This window comes from Canis lupus, chromosome 1 (assembly GCF_048164855.1).
Source record: "Canis lupus baileyi chromosome 1, mCanLup2.hap1, whole genome shotgun sequence".
Lineage (NCBI taxonomy): Eukaryota > Metazoa > Chordata > Mammalia > Carnivora > Canidae > Canis > Canis lupus.
The window spans coordinates 32875224-32888628 of record NC_132838.1 but is presented as its reverse complement, the minus strand read 5'-3'; the positions used below and the strand labels follow the sequence as shown (position 1 = coordinate 32888628).

The 13405-nt window shown below is 35.2% G+C and overlaps 1 pseudogene; it reads right to left on the bottom strand.

The window, feature by feature from the left end:
* Window positions 1-1032: 1032 nt before the first annotated feature.
* Window positions 1033-3058, bottom strand: LOC140614858 (short coiled-coil protein B pseudogene; annotated as a pseudogene).
* Window positions 3059-13405: the final 10347 nt, after the last annotated feature.

The window sequence follows — 13405 nt, the reverse complement described above, 5'->3', positions numbered from 1 at the left end:
CACAGAGGGACAAGCGGCCCCTATCCTAAGAGGAAAATATCCCTAAGGAAAGAGGCCCCATCCTGTTTTTCTAGGCTTTACTCAATGCCCCAGCTTTAAACTTTAAGTCTTCCTCCTGGGAGGACTCACAACTTGTAGGTGACAGAAAGGAAGGGAATGGCCTTGGATATTCTAACCCAGGCGGCAGGGCCAGGAGGTGGGGGCGGGGGGCGCCCAACAGCCAGTGGGATATTTAAACAAAGAGCTTGATCTGGTGGCCTGCAGCTGGTCAGCATGTCTTAGGGCAGTGGCAGCCGCAGCCTTCTTGGTCTGTCAGGTGAGGAAACACCACCCAGGAAGAGCCCTCCCCACTTTCCCATGTGAACAACTCCCTAATAGGTAGATGAGCGCAGGGATAAAAACAGGAGTTGGTGACAGGTGCGTGGAGGGTTAAGATTAAAACAGCCCACACCGAAGAGCCCATAAAACCCCCTAGATTTAAATGCCAAATGGCAACTTTCTTGAATCCCCTCCCTCTTCGGGAGCTTTGTACTATTGTTCAATACTTTGCTTTGCTGCCGACCACTTCCTCTGGTCTACCTCTTCGTTCTTTGAAGAGTGTGACCAAGAACTGGAAGCAGTAAATGAAAAGAAATCCTTCAACAATCTTGCAACAGTTTTTTTATTAATCAGCAAAGGAAAATTGTAACATAATTTTAAATGTTTGCAAATTAGGTCACAAAATGGACACAAAATGTTTGCAATATGACTATTAATTACATCTATTCACATAGCGAAAGTCAGTCATCAAATCTCACATTAATACAAACATAAGATCATATCATGATTGAAAGTAGTTCAAATCAAATAACCATAAGCTGTATTGGTGGATCTTTTAATATTTAACATTTTAACATTATCTGATACTAACTTCCTTACCTAATGGATTCTACCAACTAAAGTTTAAAAAATTGTTAAAAAATGACTAAAAATCTGCAAAGGAATAGGGTTTCAGAATATTTGGTGAGAAGAAATGAAACAAAATAACAGGAAAGTATCAATTAGTATACATGTAAAATTCTCCCATTTTAATCATGATTTTGATACTGACATCCTCTTAATAACAGGAAAGTATCAATTAGTATACATGTAAAATTCTCCCATTTTAATCATGATTTTGATACTGACATCATGATTTTGATACTGACTGCATGATTCTGCAAAAGTTGATCTGCTGGGCACTACATATAAAGCTTGAGACCAAACTCTTGTAACCATTCTCTTCTAGATGTGGTTTACATAAGGTTAGTCAAACTTAACCCACTTTCACATATATTCCCCAAAGATCTCATCTGTGCCAGAGATAACACAGATCTGGAGTAAGAACATTTGGAGTTGGTTACTACTATTTACCAAGTACTTTCCCATCCTATTTCTATTTTTCCTCAAAATTTTATATTTCAGACATACATATAACCTGGGCTTTTCTTTCCTAATATCAAGTGGATTATTTTGTACAAGAGAAAGTTTTTAACAATAAATCTTCCTAATTTTACAATTCAGTTTCAAGAAAAACCTTCATTTTTATAGTCTGTTTTTAACTGATTAAAGAGGAACCAACAATCCTATCTTTTTTTTTTAACAATCCTATCTTATTATCAAATATGATATCTAAGAAAGTCTCTTATTTTGGTTATGTTTTAACAATTAGTGTTTAGGCTACTCTCACAGATGATTAACTATTGACATTACTTTTACAAATGTGAAACAAATTATTTTTTTAGGGGAAGGGAAATGAGAAGGAGAGAAGCAAATGGGAGAATAGGCACAAGATGATAGATAAGGTGCATACTTTTGTGCATTCAATACATAATTTTGGTCCAACTTTTTCACAACGTAATGACTATTCTCTTGTATTTCTTACTATGCCTATAATAAAAGTCAGTGTTAAACCTCTAAATCAAGGCAAATTCAATCATACATTTACTTTCATGTTCCATAAATATATGTTTCATGTTCCATAAATATATGTTATAATATATGTTAATTATAAAGTCTCTATACTATATTTGCATATTTTACGGACTAATACAATGCACAAACACATAGAAGTTTTCTATTATGCTCTTAATTTTGCCTAGATTTGACATTATCTTCAAAACTGTTTAATTGAGCCACAAACAAAAGTGCTATAACATTTGGAATTGATACAAGTTAAAAAAAAATTATCAGCAATTCCATAAAAGAGAAAGGAGATGAATCCCTAACTTTGTTTTTTTCTTGTGTGTCAGTTGTTTGAAAAACACTTGAAGATGACATGAAGTTTTCTATATATTGTCCATGAACTTGATTTTCTGAGTTTAACTTCAGATTTTCTGCCTTAACTGCATCCACTACTCTTGCAGAAAGCATTTTAGGTGTACATTGGAGTTCCAACACTTGATTGAAAAATTGTGTTGTTTTTTCTCTCTAGTTCCAACTGCTTTATAGCACCAATTACATCCATGTCAGCATTCATCACCTTGGTTTACAAACATCTCCAAAATCCTTTGGAGACATCAGGAGGGAAAAGAACCAAGAGGACACCTTAGGCCCTGATCCATGGACCAACTTGAAAACAAGAATTTTGACTGGTTCACTGCTATAATTCCAGCTCCTGGAACTGTGTTGGAGTAAGTGCACAGGAAAAAAAAGAAAGAAAGAAGTTTTCATCTCTCTTGTGTTAGACTGCAGCAGACCAGCATAGGACTGAGGCACACTAGACTCTACTAAACTGCCAGTAGCCAAAGATAAGTATACTACTCATTTTAGTTTTAGAGTAGGAACAACAAAAATGGAGTAGCAGAGAGCAGATTAGGGAGGTGATGATATGGAAACACAAGGATGTTTCACATCTTTAGCCATCATAAGCAATGCAAATGACATCTCAAGATTTGGAGAACTGATTAGATGAGTGGGGAGGGCAGGGAGGACTTTTTCAAACCTGAGCTAATAACTTAGTGCTAATATATACTATTTTCTGTTAATTAAATGTGTGTGTGTGTGTGTGTGTATCTACACACACACACACACACACACACACACTTCTGGGCAAGAGCCTTTATAAGATTCAGGTTAAGGGAGAAAAGAACATTGCCCCATCCCACATATTAGATAAAAATCCAGATACTCCCATCACCAAAATGATTTCATTGTAAGAGTTAGAATCTCACCTCTTTGTGACAATAATTACCAGTAGGGGTGGGATGGATATTGTATGTGTCACGACATTTATTTTATTTGTTATCACCCTTGTTATGGGCCGAACTGTGTCAATTTTCCTTCCAAAAATTGTATGTTGGAGTCTAAACTCCCCACTACCTCAGAATGTGACTATATTTAGAGTCTTTAAAGAAGTAATTAAAGTTAAAATGAGTTCATTGGGGTGGGCCCTACTCCCTTATGATTGGTGTTTTGTAAGAAGGGGAGATTAAGACACCAACACATGCAGTAGAAAGACCATGCGGACAAAGAGAGGAAGGCAGCCATCTATAGACCAAGGAAAGAGATGTTTGAAGAAGTATTCTAAGACTATATGCTGGCATTTTGCTCTCAGACTCCTAGCCTCCAGAAGTGTGAGAAAATAAATGTCTGTTGTTTGAGTCATCAAGTCTCTCATATTTTGTTATGGAAACACTAGAAAACTAACATACCCTCCATTTTAAAATGTTTTAATTTAAATTTAAGAACTTAGCAAAGTATATATAATGTCCTAAAAGTCTATTTGTTGACTTACTGAATGAGGAAGGAAGAAATAGTCAAAGTTAGAGTAGATATCAGCAACTATTAACAACTGAAATGAACAGATTTGGAAGATATTCACTGGTGATATATCCTCTTGGGAGAAAAAGTGTGATGATGAAGACACTGGTTCCCCAGGAAAACTCCACATATTTTCCACTTCGCATAAACTGATGCTGGACAGTACATCATTTGTATATACTAATAAAAGGGGAGACAATATATCTGAACCTGGGGGGGGGGGAGTACATTTCAAGAGAGGTGGTAAGTAGTTGAGATTTTAAAAGGTAGAAAAAGACATCAAAAAATAAAATTGTTGGAGGGAGCAGATCATGAAAATGACAATGAGAGGAAAAATAATCTATGAAAGTGATAGAAAAATGAGTCTAAAATGTAAAGTAGAGGCAGAAGAGCAAAGAAAAAGAATTATTATCACCATAGCTCCAAGGTGAGGGTGCTGTAATTTTTCAAGGACCCGCAGATACGTCTAAGGTTCTAACATAAAATGTATTGGATCTAAAAATGAAAGCTGCAAAATAAAATTTGAAAATATATAAAAGTTTACAAATTATAATACTATGTTCTCTAACTCATTGTATCCTACACATATATAACAGTTGTATATCAACTTTATATTATTTGGAAAAAGGAAACTTTTCAACATGTTGATATAATGCATGCAGTGAATCTGTTATAAGAACATTATGGACCTTTAAAAGTCTTAAAATTGTCCCAGGGAAAGACGATAATGCAATGTAGAAAGAGAAGGAGGGTATGATAGGGACAAAATAGTTTTATCTGGGTTATAAACTCATGAATTCTCTAGCAAACTCTATGGGTACACTAGACAGTTGTTCCTAGAAGAGCTAATAATCAGTGCTAAGAACTCAGACATCAGGTAAGTATCTTATTTTTTGGCATTACGGGTGCCAAAATATAACCCCAAAATATATTCTTGCATCAGCAATTTGCTGATTTAAAAGAGCACAGGGTTACATCTAAATAATGACAAACACTAATTTAATGAACTCTGAAAAATCTGCTAACAAAGGAGAAAACATTCACCAGTTGCTGGGCATTATGAAGAAAGAACTATTTTATTTTTTCAAGAGATTGAATCATCACTTCCTGTAGGAATGACCTAATAAAACACATTGCATTGCTCATATCAACATGAATCCATTATTCAATAAAACAAGGCCAGATCTGACCATTAAAAAATAGTTTTTCCAGGGAATGAAGATAAGCTGTTGTTTGGTATCTTCAGAGAAATTTATATGTCTCTTCAAATACAATAAAAGACCATTGATTAACACTTAATTAAAAAGATAAAGCAACCCAGTGTAATTTCACACTTGAAAGGAGAATTATGACAACTCAATTTAATGCCAAAATATAGAACTTTATGTTTAATAGGATAGTGTAGGAATTTTAGGGAGAGTATAACTAATAATAAAAATCAGTATGTTTATCATATTAATAGGGCATAGTAAATTTTTACAGCACTCTGCCAACATGTGAACCCTGAAAATAAATTCAACCAGAACATTAAAAAAACTAAGTTTCAGTTCTAAGAAAAGGGAAATCAATTGTTTAAACCATGAAAACTAAAACCATATCTTACTTAAATTTTTCATTATTAAAAATTCTAACACCTATAAGTACCTACTTTCTAATGTGCATTTAGGTATATTTCTTATACAGGAGGACTAAGTAAATAGGGTATCCTAAGTCCTTCACACAATTTGTTCAGATTATGAGTTTTGCAGTTGTGGAGTATAATTATTAAACACGTACCTTATCTCCTCCTTGAAACTGAAACTATCATTTGGTACAAATCTATTACTAAACATTGAGTTGATATACTTTAAGTGCAAGTATTACTGCATTCCACCAACATAAAAGAGATTAACCAGGATGCTCTGATTCACAGATTAATATTTCTGAAATAAGATAATATGGGAAATAAACCTTCACTGTTAATGTGGACAATACTGTCAAGAGGTAACAATGGCCCATCACACATAATTATATTTTTGAGCTTTGGGTTTTTGAGAGTGAATTTTTAAAAGAATAAAGGTAATCAATACATACGTGTCAAGCCTTAAGCTCATCCCATTTCAGCAAGCATATTTGACCCTTGAACAATAGGAGATAGGAGATGCCTATCCCCCCTCCTCTCGCAGTTGAAAGATCCAAGCATAATTTTTGATTCCCCCAAAACTTAACTACTATTAGCCTACTGTTGACCAGAAGCCTAACCAATAAAGAATCAATTGACACTTACTTTGATATATATTATAGACTATATTCTTCTAATAAAGCTAGAGAAAAAAAATGTTAAGAAAACCATAAGAGAAAATATGTTCACAATATCATTTGATTTATATAAAAAAATCCATGTATTTGTGAACCTGTGCAGCTCAAGTCCAATTCATCAACTGTATACATGCTGACATTCATCTTTTTATGTGTATTCCAATATTATAGTGAACATACTAGGCTAGATATTAAAATGCAAGGTTGTAATCCAAGCTCTATATTTATTAGTTCTAGAACTAAAAAGAACTATAGAGGACCCTAGGTCTTGAGATCTAAAATTTCTTCAATCTGTAAAATGGGTATAATCGTACCTACCCTGATTATCTTACAAGAAAAGAGGAGAGGTATAATTGTAACATAACAATTGTAAATGTTAGAAGTAAAAACTCAGTCAAATACTAACCAGGTACTCCTAATGACTTGGGCAAATCACTTACCTCTCTTTGGACCTCAGTTATAACAACAGTAATAGTATCAGAGATATGTATAGCACTAATTCCACATGCCAAGCAGTGTTGTATGTGTTCCAAATAAATTAATCCACTAAATCCTCCAAATGCATGTAAAAGCTATATCCTTATTGACTAGTGGATTTCCAGATACAGAGTAAGTGGTCTGTTGAATGAAAGGTGGATAAATAAATAAATAAAATGAAAAAATGATTTGAAATGTAATATTTTGGCATCCCTCCTATGTAAGAAAAAAATAGTACATTTTCTTAACCTATAAGAAAGGGAAAAGGGAGGAAAAAGTAAAATCTCCATATGTTGAATGAATGTGAAATGATATGTTATGTTTCTAATTTTCTTTAAAAGAATGAATTAAGAACAAAAGTATGTGAAAAAGAAATAGGAAAAAAAAGAAGTCTACTGATAAATATGCGGAACAGTCCATGCTGTTAGAATTTGCTATTAAACTTCACCTAAAAAATAAAACAAAGCTTTATATATGCTTGTAGAAGCCTACCAGTTAAAGGCTCCATTCTAACTTTTATATTTAATGGTGTCTGGTTACTAATTAGTTAAAAACACTCTGGGAGTCATTCACAGCTGTGGCTCTGTACATTCAGGACAGGGCAGTTAACTGGAGGGCAAATTATATACTAATAACCTAGGGAGAACCATGATCCATTTTCAGGATTTAACATCAAGAGTGGCAAGAAGGAATAATTATACTGAAATAAACACACACATATAAACACACAGAGATAATTTTAAAACATTTAATGGTAGTGAAGAGTAAATTATTTAACTCTAACCAGGGATGAGAGCCTTTTGGTAGCTATCATTTACTGCAGTAAATCTGCTGAAGTTTGCATTTCCTGGCTGCTGGCTCTGTTTATTTAAAGTCATTCTGAATGCTCTGCTAGAAAGGATTTCAGCAGTGCTGCCAAATTTTCACTAGATTAAAAATGTGCACTGCTGATAATATTTTTATAAACACTGCACACAGAACAAGAGCAATGTTCTTTAGATATCAATTTGCTCCTCCTCTACAACCAGTCTTCCTGCTACATCTTCTCACTTGGCAGAATCGGTTCAATCTGGTTATTTGCGATGAGATGTCCTAGAAAACTTACAACAAAGTTCCCTTACGGGTTAAGTGCTGAATTAGATGTCTCTCATTAACTGGTAAAGCCATAGGATAATTCATCAATGTGAATGTTGGAATGTCTAAATATTTGTTAGAAAAGTGTCCATGAAGCGAAGTCTTTCAACTCCAGAAAAGATAACAAATGATGTGATGTCAAATGTGCCTTGTAGAAAAGTATTCAGATTAAATATAGCTTCCCTCACCCTAATGCTCAGGTGCAAGTTGCTTTCACTATTATTAAAGTAGTTGTAGTTGAGGAATTCTTAGGCTTTCCATTATCCCCTTAGCTTTATCCTGGGATACAAAAACCACAGGAGTTTTATTAAAACAGAGTTGCTCACAATAGGTTTCGTGAGTGGCAGAAAGGAGTCTAAACTGAAAACTCAGGAGTCAGCAAAAGTTAATGGCTGGAGCAAGGGGGAAGTCAAATTGTTAGAAAAGAAAAGCTTTGTCTACGGAGAAGCAAAAGTTGAAGATAAGAATAGAAAACACACAATGAGATATAGAAATGCATTTCTATAGGGTCAAAGGCATTAGAAAATCAAGTAAGGAGGTCAAACACAAGAAGTTAAAAAGAAAAATCTGGAGGAAAATTATCAATGAGGTAAAAACGGAGATATTTATAATATTTGTAATTCCTCTCTGGTTACTCTATCTCTGGATCTCTTCCTTCTGATGATCTAAAACCACTTTTAATTTAGTTTCTGTGCCCCAAAGCCTATCTGGGGCTTCATATCAATATAGGCCAACAAACTGCATCACAAATCATGGTCAGAGATGAGAGTAGACGGGTTTAACATTGTTTTTTAATTTTATTTTTATTAAATAAATAAGGAGAATGTTTTAGAGAGCAGATTTACATGATTTTTTAAACTAAAATAAATTTAGACTTGCACAGTTTCACTTAATGCTTTGAGTCTCCTGTCTTCCTATCTAGTTAGAGGCACTTCGAGGAGCAGAAAGATAATTAAATTCCAGCCACTGAAAAGGGAATGAGGCTTTAGAGTAAGTTCAAGAAAGGTTTCTTAATTCTTCCCAGGTACTTAGACTTCCCTCTGGTAGCTGCTACCAGCTTCTTAATGGGGCCTCATTAGGGTAGACCAGGCATGGCCTTTTAACTTTTAGCAGAGATAACTAAGAAACAGTTATGTCTCAATTTAATTTATATAGATACATATACACATGCATGTGCTCACACAGACACACAGAGAAATATAGGTAGGATATAGACAAATTTATGCCTTTTTTCTAAATATAAAAGTTGAGGTATAAGGGAGAACAAGTATAAACAAATCAACTGAGTGTAGTAGTATTTTTAGTGATTATTTTTCTTTCAGATTTAGTTAATATTCAAGAAGATTGAATATGGGATATTGATGCCAGACATGATACAATTCCAACCCAATTACCATTACCATCGACTTTTTTTTTTGTGAAGGCTAAGCACTCTCCTTAGAAAAGAACTCTAATTATCCTAGTGATTGGGGTTCAGGCATGTGTATTTGACTAGCAGGAATCTAACAGAAGCCAAATGCCAGGTGAAGGGGAGGAAGCCAGCAGTTTCTATGAGACTCTAAGGAGAACATTCACCATGAGAAACGAGAAAGTCTAGCACCTTTGAGTTAGATTCTAGAAATAAAGACCGAAGAGGCAAAGGCAGAGGGTGCAAATAGCTGTTGCAAGAACTTTGCCACCCATGTCATATAAGGAAGGCCCTGTGGGAAGTAAGGCTAGGTATGGACAAAGCTTCAGAGAATGAAGAACATTTTGAGTCTGAAGCTATACTGACTGCAGCGGAGAGCCTCAGAAAGAGCCCAACAAGGCAGATGCAGGGGTATTGCTCTTCCTCTACAACCAGTCTTTCTGCTAGGTCTTCTCTATAAGTCTTAATGGGACTTCATTCAAAAATAAATTAATGGCATTCAAATTATATACAGGCTGAGGGAACGAGAAGCAGTCCTAAGCAGAGTACAGCATTACTTTGCCTCCTGGCCCACGCCAAGCACCTAGAATCCAGCCTTGAATAGCATGCCAAGTGATGACAGCAGTATGACTGGGAGCTGCTTACACAGCAGATCAGGCAACAAGAGGTCCACGAACAGAGGAAATGCGATGCGTGGGTGGAACCTGAGTTCCTGGCAGTTTATAGATGAGAAATAGCCTGACAGGAAAAGCAGTGTATGCTCACCTCTGCATCATGGTACCCACAATCCAGGAAAGTGTAGGAGTCCTCAGAAAGGAGAGAAGAGGACAGATGGAAGATATGTGGCAGTAGAACTGAAAGGACTCAGGAAGGAGCAAGAGAAAGGTAACAGGGAATATAGTCAAGGACAAGAGTGATGTCTTGAATATGAGTCCCTGATGGAATATTTAGAAAATTATTATTTTTTTAAATAATAAATTTATTTTTATTGGTGTTCAATTTGCCAACATACAGAATAACACCCAGTGCTCATCCCCTTAAGTGCCCCCCTCAGTGCCCGTCACCCATTCACCCCCACCCCCTGCCCTCCTCCCCTTCCACTACCCTAGAAAATTATTTTTATAACAAATAATATTTAAAAGTAAACAGGAGTGCTTGTCAGTTTCAATGTCATCTGGTTTCCTGACAAGTACCTACAATACAGTCTGGAAACAAACTTCCTAATCTTCCCTCAAAGATGTTTCCTTTGTCCTTCTCTTCATGGTCCTGGGCACTGAGAGGCAGAACATTGCTGGGAATCGCTTGACTCCTCCCCCTGCCTTGCGTCATGTCCCAGATCTGAATTATCCAGGTTTTACCTCAGCATTATCTTCTACGTGTCCCATTCCTTCCATTCTTCCTGTCTGATTTATACAACCTGCCATCAGCACTTTTGCAGCCACTTGAAAGTTACTTTACTAATCACACACAAACTTCACTGGACTTTCAAGCAACAATTATTCTCTCATCTCCTAAAGCATAGTGCTCTATATACCCAGTATCATATTTATATGAATTTTCATGGACATTTCATCTTCCTTAACAGACTGCAAGCTTGTGGGAATAATCTGTAATGATTCATTTTCCATGAACTTACACATGGTAGCTATAGAATTAATATTTGTTTGGATTACGGTTGGATAATTATAAGTGGAAAAATAAATTAATGGCTTTCAAATTATACACAATTAGGTAATGTATGAAAAACAGGGTCTATTTTTAGACTAGTATTTCTAATACTTATATTGACATTTATAAACTCTTCATATAAACACTAATTGTCTTAAAATTCTCCCACTTAAAAAAAAAATTCTCCCACTTAGAAATGTCTAGGAGGATCTACATACATATACCCACTGATACATACTTTGTTCTGCTATTGTAACAATACTGCATTTAATAATGACAGACTTAACTGAAAGACCTGAGTTTTTGTTTGGCTCTGCCAATTACCGAGTCATGTAACCTGGCTAACTTACTTTATCTCTCTAAGCCTCTGGTTTCTCTCATATAAGTGATTTAATTTCTAGACTTGTTTTAAGGCTAAAATGATATGAGAAAACAGTCTGCTCAAAGTAGATCTTAGTAATTGGTCGGTCTTAAATAATACATGTCCTCACAGTGGAAATTGATTGCATAGTTTCCTCTTTCCTTTTATCTCTTCCTTCTATTGCTTTCTTTCTCCCTCTAATTCTTCCTCTGTCTCTCTCTTTCTTCAAACTACTACTTAGTGTACTGGAACAAATAGGACTAGGAGCCAAAAGACTTGTGTAGAGTTTGATAGTTGAGTGACCTTGGGCAACACATTTAGTGTTTACAAATCTCAGTTTCCTTTTCCATATAATGAAAAATAAAAATGGATGTGAAAAATTCCACGAAAACTATAAATCTTTATTAATCTATAAGATTTTTATTAGATTTAAGAAAAATAACATCAGGTTATTATGACTGCCCTAGTTGCTTCAAATACTTTCCCTTGAGATCATGCTCTTGACCTTCAGTATAACACAAACTGGAGTTATAAGGGATGCAGATTTTATTTCTTCAGCAAAATTTGAAATTGAAGTTTAGTTTTAAGTATATAGATAGATACCCATATCAAGCAATTCAATTACTGGAGCACAGGTTGGTAAGGCTAAAGTAAGTCGGCTTCAAAGTCATTCTCATTTGCCTTTGTAATGTTTTGAGTGACTATACCTGGACACTGATACATATATATTTTGAGAAGTAATAAAAATTCAGGCCTTGAATAATGAATGTGCCCTGAGACAGTCTGAGGAAAAACAGAAAGTTTTCCACATTACCCATTTTACTTCATGACTCAGAATCCTCTGTTCTCCTCATATATTCTAGAGACAGGTGGGCCTACCTGACATATGGTAATAGAGCACCATTCTGGTTGAGCCCTACTTTCCTACTGTCTCAGAATTATTACAAATGATTTCCTGCTCATTGCTGGTACTGTGGGAAATAAAATCAAATAAAAATTAGAAGAGAACTCCTAAAGTACTTTATTACTTAATATGTTTAATCTCATCAATAAAATCTGAAAATAGAAGCTGTCAGATATGCAAATACTCAAGAATTGGCTAGTATTTTGCTTAGCTCTTCATCATAAAATTTTTGCATATTCTGGCAAAGATTGTCAAATCATCCTAGCTGAAAGAAAACTAATTTCCACAAACTGTTATTTGCTATATTCTTCCAAAAGTCTGTCATTACCACCTGTACACATTAGCTAATTATCTCCTGTCTGTTGTTTCAATAAATGTATTTTGTTTACAATTGTCTGTACCACTAAGTGAGAGGTCTTTAAAAATAATTGATTGTGGAAAACTTGAATATGAAAAAAATAATAAAAACTTGTGGAAAGTAATTATAATTTAAGGGAAGAATATAGCTTAAAGAGCTTTGGAAAATAGATATGGTGGGAAAGGAAAGGGCAGGGGAAAAAGATGCATTCATGTATCATTCACTTATTACACTCAGTCATTTTTAAAAGGTGAGAAAATATGCACATAGGAAAAGTAAGACATAGTTTTTACCAGGTTATGACCAGTGATGAGTTCTTTGAGGAGAGCACATGGCATATAGCCCATTTTCAATGAAAGTCCTGGATCTGCACCTGCATTTGACTATAGTATAAGTGACAGTGAAATATTCATTCATCGTTGAAGGCACTGATGTCTTTTTGTTGTCTTTCTTAACACAGAAAGAACTAAGTACCTTGACAAATACAATAATTAAATGCTAATTTGGAAGGTGAAAAATCATAAGTGCTATAAAAGTTAACATGTAACCATGAGCTCAGAGACTCCATAGAGTCCAGCTGTTTCACACCATGTTTTTATTTCATTTTTTTTAAGTTTTTATTTATTTGAGAGAGAGAGAGAGAGCATGCATGCAAACAGGGGTAGGGGCAGGAGTTGAAGGAGAAGAAGACTCCACAATGAGCAGGGAAGTTCAATGTAGGCTCAATCCCAGGACCCCGAGATCATGACCTGCGCTGAAGGCAGACAACCAACTGAGTCACCCAGGTGCCTTCACACCATGTTTTTAAATGGGTTGAAGCAGTCAAGAGAAACAAAGCAGGAAAGAGGAAGAAATCAAGCTGGAACTTTGGAGGTAAGTATGTCGTAAGTAAATAGTAAGGTGGATATTCATCTAGTTGCATTGTGCTGCTTTAAAGAAAATGTCAACAGATATTGTCATTAATTTGAAAGGTAGCACACACTCAAGTCTACTACACACACTCAGTAAATACATGAA